Source organism: Phoca vitulina, unplaced genomic scaffold, assembly GCF_004348235.1.
Source record: "Phoca vitulina isolate PV1807 unplaced genomic scaffold, GSC_HSeal_1.0 scaffold10, whole genome shotgun sequence".
Classification (NCBI taxonomy): Eukaryota; Metazoa; Chordata; class Mammalia; order Carnivora; family Phocidae; genus Phoca; species Phoca vitulina.
Window position 1 is genome coordinate 42613891 of NW_022589713.1, and position 6000 is coordinate 42619890.

Here is a 6000-nt window from a genome sequence, read left to right on the forward strand (position 1 = left end):
GCTCCCCCTGGTTCAAATTCCTGAGTCAATAACACAAATGAAGCCAAACCTATTCTAACATTCTAATGGGAGGCGGCGGGTGTTTGACCACATCCCCAACTGGAAATTATTTGATAAGAAACATAATAAAAGGAAGCAACCTACACTAGGTCCCGCCTTCTCTACTTTTTGCAAAACTTAGAAAGTGAGAACTCGCAGAACGCACCCTCGAAAAAGTCCAGGCCCACAGCATAGGCTGTTGATGTAAAGAACTGCTGGGAAGGACTTTTTGACTTTACCAAAACCACCAGAGGAACTGATGGAGAATTTTGAAAATCCCAGGGTTCTCCATTTGCAGAGATGCTTTTTCTCTCTAAACCTGGAGAAGAAAAATCAAAATCCTTATCATTATTCTAATTAATACCCATTTTAAGTGACATGTACAAACCTGCATCTATGTAATCCAATGTAGGATTTGCTGATAGCTAATCTCTGTGACCATAATTCAGGAGACAGCGGCATTTTTTAATCAACATAATCTCACTCTCTAGTAACTAGGTCTAGTCACTAAGGGGGCATGCAATAAAAATAAAGAAAGAAATGCTCTGAATGGTATTCTACAAGGGACACCTTCCAGAAAAAGTCAAACCACTTCATCCGCAGGTTCACAGTTATTTTCAACAAATTCTTAGGGGTAAAAAAAAAGATTTCAAAGTCCCCTGAATACCCAGAGCATGGTCTTCCTTAACATTCAAATCCAGATAATTTATACTCTGGTGGTTCTTTAATTCACTAACATACCCTTGGATATTGGAGCACCCTTTTCACCTCTAGAAAGGAGATGACCTCCTGCTTTTAAAAGTCCAGGCACATCATGAAGTCTGGAACTAGCAGAGCCTCTAGAAATAATCCAGCTCCAAGATTCTAAATTGGGGTACACAAACTTAAGCTGCAGGGAGCTCCCAGAGCCTCAGGGAAAATGAGGTGCATCTTCCTTGAGTGCTTTTTTAATCAAGACAATTTAAAGCATTTTTATATTAAAACAAACAGATGAACCCTACATTCTATTCTCCATTAAAGGAATCAGTGAACGCACATTGAAAAATGCCCTAAAAAGTGCCAGAAACCTCAGGCTACACCTCCAAATCCCCCTTTCCAGGGTTCTTTTGCCCTGAAGATTATAGGGCAGGTTTAAGAAGCATCAGTATGATCCATTTCACAGCTTGAGACCTGGCTGTGAGTGGCCGCTAGAAGTCACTGCCATGTGCTGGTCTTCGAAGAGATTTACAGCCCTCCTCCCACTAACCAGGTGAGGCTGGGAGCAACCCTTCCTCAAATGCAGGACCAGAAGCCCAAACAAGGATGCTAAGAGCTCGCCTTCCACCTGTGTGCCATCCTCTTCCACCTCAGGTGCACTCCTAACAAACACATAATTAAATGAGCTTGTCAATGAATCATAAAGCCACACGTCCCTCCATAAAACACATGTCAAAGCATTTCTTTAAGCAGCTGTTGATCACTGGCATTATACGTAGCTTAGAGGCATCCAGATTCACACATATGCTATTAGTTACTGTGTCTTCACTAAAACGTTGAATTTTTCAACACTGCAGGTGGCCTCCATTTGGATACACCTAATAAGGTGGCAAGTCAGAATGGGTAGTATTTGTTCCCAAAAATGGGGGGAGGAACCAGAAGGCCCATTCAACGGTGTCTCTAGACAAAAGACACTCCCTCGAGACTAAAAAATAAAATCTAAGAACCTATGTGAGATGGTCAACTCAAGAGTCATCTAACAGTTACAGAGACCTACTGTGTGCCAGGTCAGAGGCTGGGGCTCAGAAAGCAATGACCGGAAGGAAGTCCACATCAGATGGCAAATGGTAAGGTGGTCTTGGTTTGGAAACTGAAAGTTTAGGAACTCCTTTCAGTGCAAATATCGCTTTTATTTTCAAAGCCCCCTTTTGGGGGAGGGAGGGAGAGGGAGAATCTTAAGCAGGCTCCAGCCCAGCACAGAGCCTGACGTGGGGCTCAAACTCACAACCCTGAGATCATGACCTGAGCTGAAATCAACAGTCCAACACTTAACCGACCGAACCACCCAGGCGCTCCTCAAAGCCCTTTTACATGATCTGATTTGACCTTCACAGCAAACTTGTAAGAAAGAAAATTAGTATTATAATATCCACTTTATTTATCCCTGTTAGGGCTGAAAAAGGTTACCAAGTCACACACCTAGTCATGTTGGAATGAGACCTGGAAACCCTCTCACATCATTTAGTCAAACTTTTACGAACACTTTCATTTAAAACACTCTTTAATCCTTGTAACAATCCAATGAGGTTTGTTTGTTCCAGGGAGGCAGGCAATCCCAGAGAAGGGAAAGCCAGGTCAAAGAGGTTAAATAAGGGCCCAAGGTCACAAAGCCAGTAAAGAGAGAGGAGCTGGAATTTGAATCCAGGTTTTCCACTCAAAGGCCTGTGTCCTGGGGCGCCTGGGTGGCTCAGTCTGTTGAACGGCAGACTTTTGATTTAGGCTCTCAGGTCATGGTCTTGGGGTGCTGGGATCCAGCCCCCCACCATCAGGCTCAGTGGGGAGTCTGCTTTAGGATTCTCTCTTTCCTCCTCCCTCTGCCCCCACTCCCCCCATGCTCCCCCAAGAGCACGCTCGCACTCTCTCTCTCAAATAAATAATAAATAAATAAATCTTTAAAAAAAAAAAAAAAGGCCTGTGTCCTTTTAGAAGGAACATCAACACAGCCAGGGTAGAGACACCCTCCAGGAAGAGCTGGGGATGGGAAACCAAATCTCACAGGCCCCTGGGGAATCAAACAGGAACCGGCTCATGCTGGGGTCAAGCTGAGACCCAACTCTTGCCAAACCTGCTGCACATGGACACAGGCTTTCTAACCCGGTTCAGCAACCCCCTGCCCTGCTCAGCTCAGCTCTCCAGGTGGCCCGGCCTATGCTTGTCTGGGCACTTCTGTGATAAAACTGGGGTCAGAGATCAAAGGGCACACAGGCATGATCTTTCCAACCCAAGACAGAGAGGAAGGTGCCATCTGTCACTCCAGGTCCAGGTCCAACTCCCTGCCTGTCATACCCCCCTGGCTTTTGGGGCGGGGGGAAGGAAGACCCTCCCCAGTGCAGACTGCTCAGGACTGGGCATTGCTCAGCCACCTCCCTCCCGGCTGCTCTTGCAGTCGCAAACTGAAAAGGACCCTGTTCCCAGCTTGTCACTCTGTCTGTCACTCCCTGCCACAGATAAACAAAAGATGCTCCAGGAAAGGGTACCCATCCTGCCCACACACTTGTGGACAACATTTACACATTTGTTTGAAGCAATTAAGTTCTGGTGAAGAATATCAGAAAACAACTTTTTCAAAAAGAAATCAGAAGCCTAAACACTCGTACTTCGGAGGCGCTCAAAGTGAACGATGATTTCAGTTTCTGAGCAAGTGCAGGGAAGGGCTCGAAGCACAGAGGCTTCAAGGGCTCGTGTGCATCCAGCGCCAACCCCAGGAGCAGCTCGGCTTTGGACTTGGGCTTCCCTAAACACAACTTTACAAAAGAAGAAACTACACTTCATCACATTTGTTTTTACCTGCAAGTGGCTGACCTTGGAGATTCGAAAAGGATTTAAAAACTCATGTCAAAAAAGTGACAAAAGTAACTTGTTAACTCTCAGAACTGAAAGGAAGGTTCCTAAAAGCCACCCGTTCGGTCCCAGACACACTCAGAAGATGTAATTTACATTAGTTTTGCGGGTGAGTGGGCACCGGGGTGCAGCTCACTCTCTGGCCTGGCTCAGCTCGGGGCTCTTTGAAGGTCGCCTCACTGTCATTTCGGAGTGCCGAAGCCCGGAATCCAGGCCACGCGGTGTGACCGACACCATGCCCTATGGGCACCTTTTGGGGCCCCGCGAGGGTCTCCCACAGGTGCGGTCAATGCAGGAGGGGTACTGCCCCTCAGGGTCCCAGAGCCCGGCCTCTCCCGCCGTCACCGCCACATCACGCGCCCACACTCCGCGAACACCCGTGTCCCCACCCCACCCCCCGCCCCCCGGGCCCGATGCGCGGACCCAGGTCTTACCCGTGAGAGGCGCACGGAGCGCGGCCCCGTAGCAGACGCGGTCCCGGGGGCCTCCCGCGCGGGGCTACCCGGGCGCTCGGCTCTGCTGGCCGCCTCCTCTTCGTTGTCCTCGGCCCGGCCCCGGCCGCCCGGCGGCTCCGGTTCCCTCCGCAGCAGCCGGCCGGGCGGCACCGGGGTGCACGCTGCGGGGTTCGGCTTCGGCGCCCCCTCCTCTCCTGCTGCCCGCCGCCGCCTTGGCGCTCGCGGGCTGGGGGTCCGCGGCGCCGGGACGCGGGGATCGTCGGGGTGCTCGGGCTGCCCCGCGCTCCCTCCCGCGCGCAGCCCCTCTCCGGGGGGGGGCGCCTCGCTCGCGGCGCGCGGGCGTCACGGGCTCGATGCGCGCCGGGACGGCGGCGGGGTGGGCCCCGGGGCGGCGGGCGGGGGCGCTGCTGCAGACGCGGGCACTGATGCGGGCGCCGCGGCGCGGCCTCTCGCCATGGCTCCCCCGCGGGCGGGCGGTTCGCACCTCCCCTCCGCGCTGCCGTCACCGCCCGACGCGCGCCGAGCCCTCCCCTTCCACCGCCCCGCCCGCCCGCCGGCCTGCGCCGCCACCTGCGGGCCGCCCTCCAGGATGCTCGCATGGCGGAGCGCGCCCGGGGCGCCGGGAGCCGCGCCCCTCTGCTCTGCTGTCGCGGCCCTTGGCCCGCCCTACGCTTTTACCCGCGCCGCGGGGCTCTGGAAAGTACCCAGCGGAATACCTGGGTGGGGAAAACCTATCACACCGCTCCCCGTGCGCTCATTTACTTCTAGCGCTTCTCGGCGTCCGTCTAGGGTCAGTCCAAGGGGAGCATGGGACTCACACGTGCACTGTTTGCGACTAAAGCAGTGGAAGTCCAGGCGTTGCGTTCCCGCAGGTTGGGCAGTCTCCTAGGAAAGCAACCCTGAGGCTTAAGCAGGGGAGGGCAGAGCCCGGTGCTGGGGGGTGGCGGTGGAGGAGATGTATGGACAGTCTGAACAAAATGCCACGGCCGAGAATGGGGGGGCAAGGGGGAGGGGAATCAGAAAAGGATCCAGGAAGTAAGTGCTCCCAGGCCACTGTATTATGCAAATCACTGGTGGACAGTTTAACGCGGAACAACCCAATTAGCTCATTTCCAGTTGGGGCTGCTGAGTGTACTACTTCGCCCCGTCTTGGCCCAAAGGTCGTAGAGGACAGTGGGAAGACACGGAGAGGACTCTGACCAGAACCAAAGACCTAAGAAAGCTGAGCCATAGAAAACCTGGTTTCAAATACTGGAAGAGGACTGGTAGTGTACCGTAAAGATTCGTTCAGGCAAGAATCATCACCGGATGCTAACACTAGAGCGGATTTCATTGGAGAGCAGATATTTGCTTGGCTTAATGTGTCTCTCCGTAGATGGTTTAGGCTCATTAATAGAAAGGGGGAAATATTTACAAAGGAGTGGGCGGACAACACCTTGACTAGGTGATCAAAATTAACATCACCAATGAAAGTAGACGGATACCATGTCCTCAGAAGGTATCACCTACGCAGTATTCCAGGGAGATCGCATAACCTGAATCTGACGATGATGAAACCTCAGACAAACCCAAAATGAGGAACATCTAGTAAAAAGGGGCAGGGGCTGTATTCTTCGAACATGTCAACATCATTAAAGACAAAAGAGGGGCATCTGGGTGGCTCAGTCAATTAAGTGTCTGACTCTTGATTTTGGCTCAGGTCTTGATCGCAGGGGGTTGAGTTCAAACCCCACCGTGGGTTCCACGCTGGGCATGGAGCCTACTTAAAAAAAAAAAAAGACAATAAATAAATAAATAAATAAATAGACAAAAGAAGGCTAAATATTCCAAATTAAAGGCTGCTAAAAAGTCATGACAACTTAATGTGATAACTTGTCCTAGACTGGATCCTGTACTGGAGGAGGCGAAA

The 6000-nt window shown here is 51.7% G+C and overlaps 1 protein-coding gene across 1 annotated transcript in view; it reads right to left on the minus strand.

The window, feature by feature from the left end:
- The window catches only part of TRAK1 (trafficking kinesin protein 1), a 182488-nt gene extending 178135 nt beyond the window's left edge, over positions 1-4353 (minus strand). The window contains exon 1 of the mRNA XM_032408906.1: positions 4071-4353. The gene's annotated coding sequence lies outside the window, so the exon portion shown is untranslated. The remainder of the gene's footprint in view (positions 1-4070) is intronic.
- Between the last annotated feature and the right edge of the window lie 1647 nt (positions 4354-6000).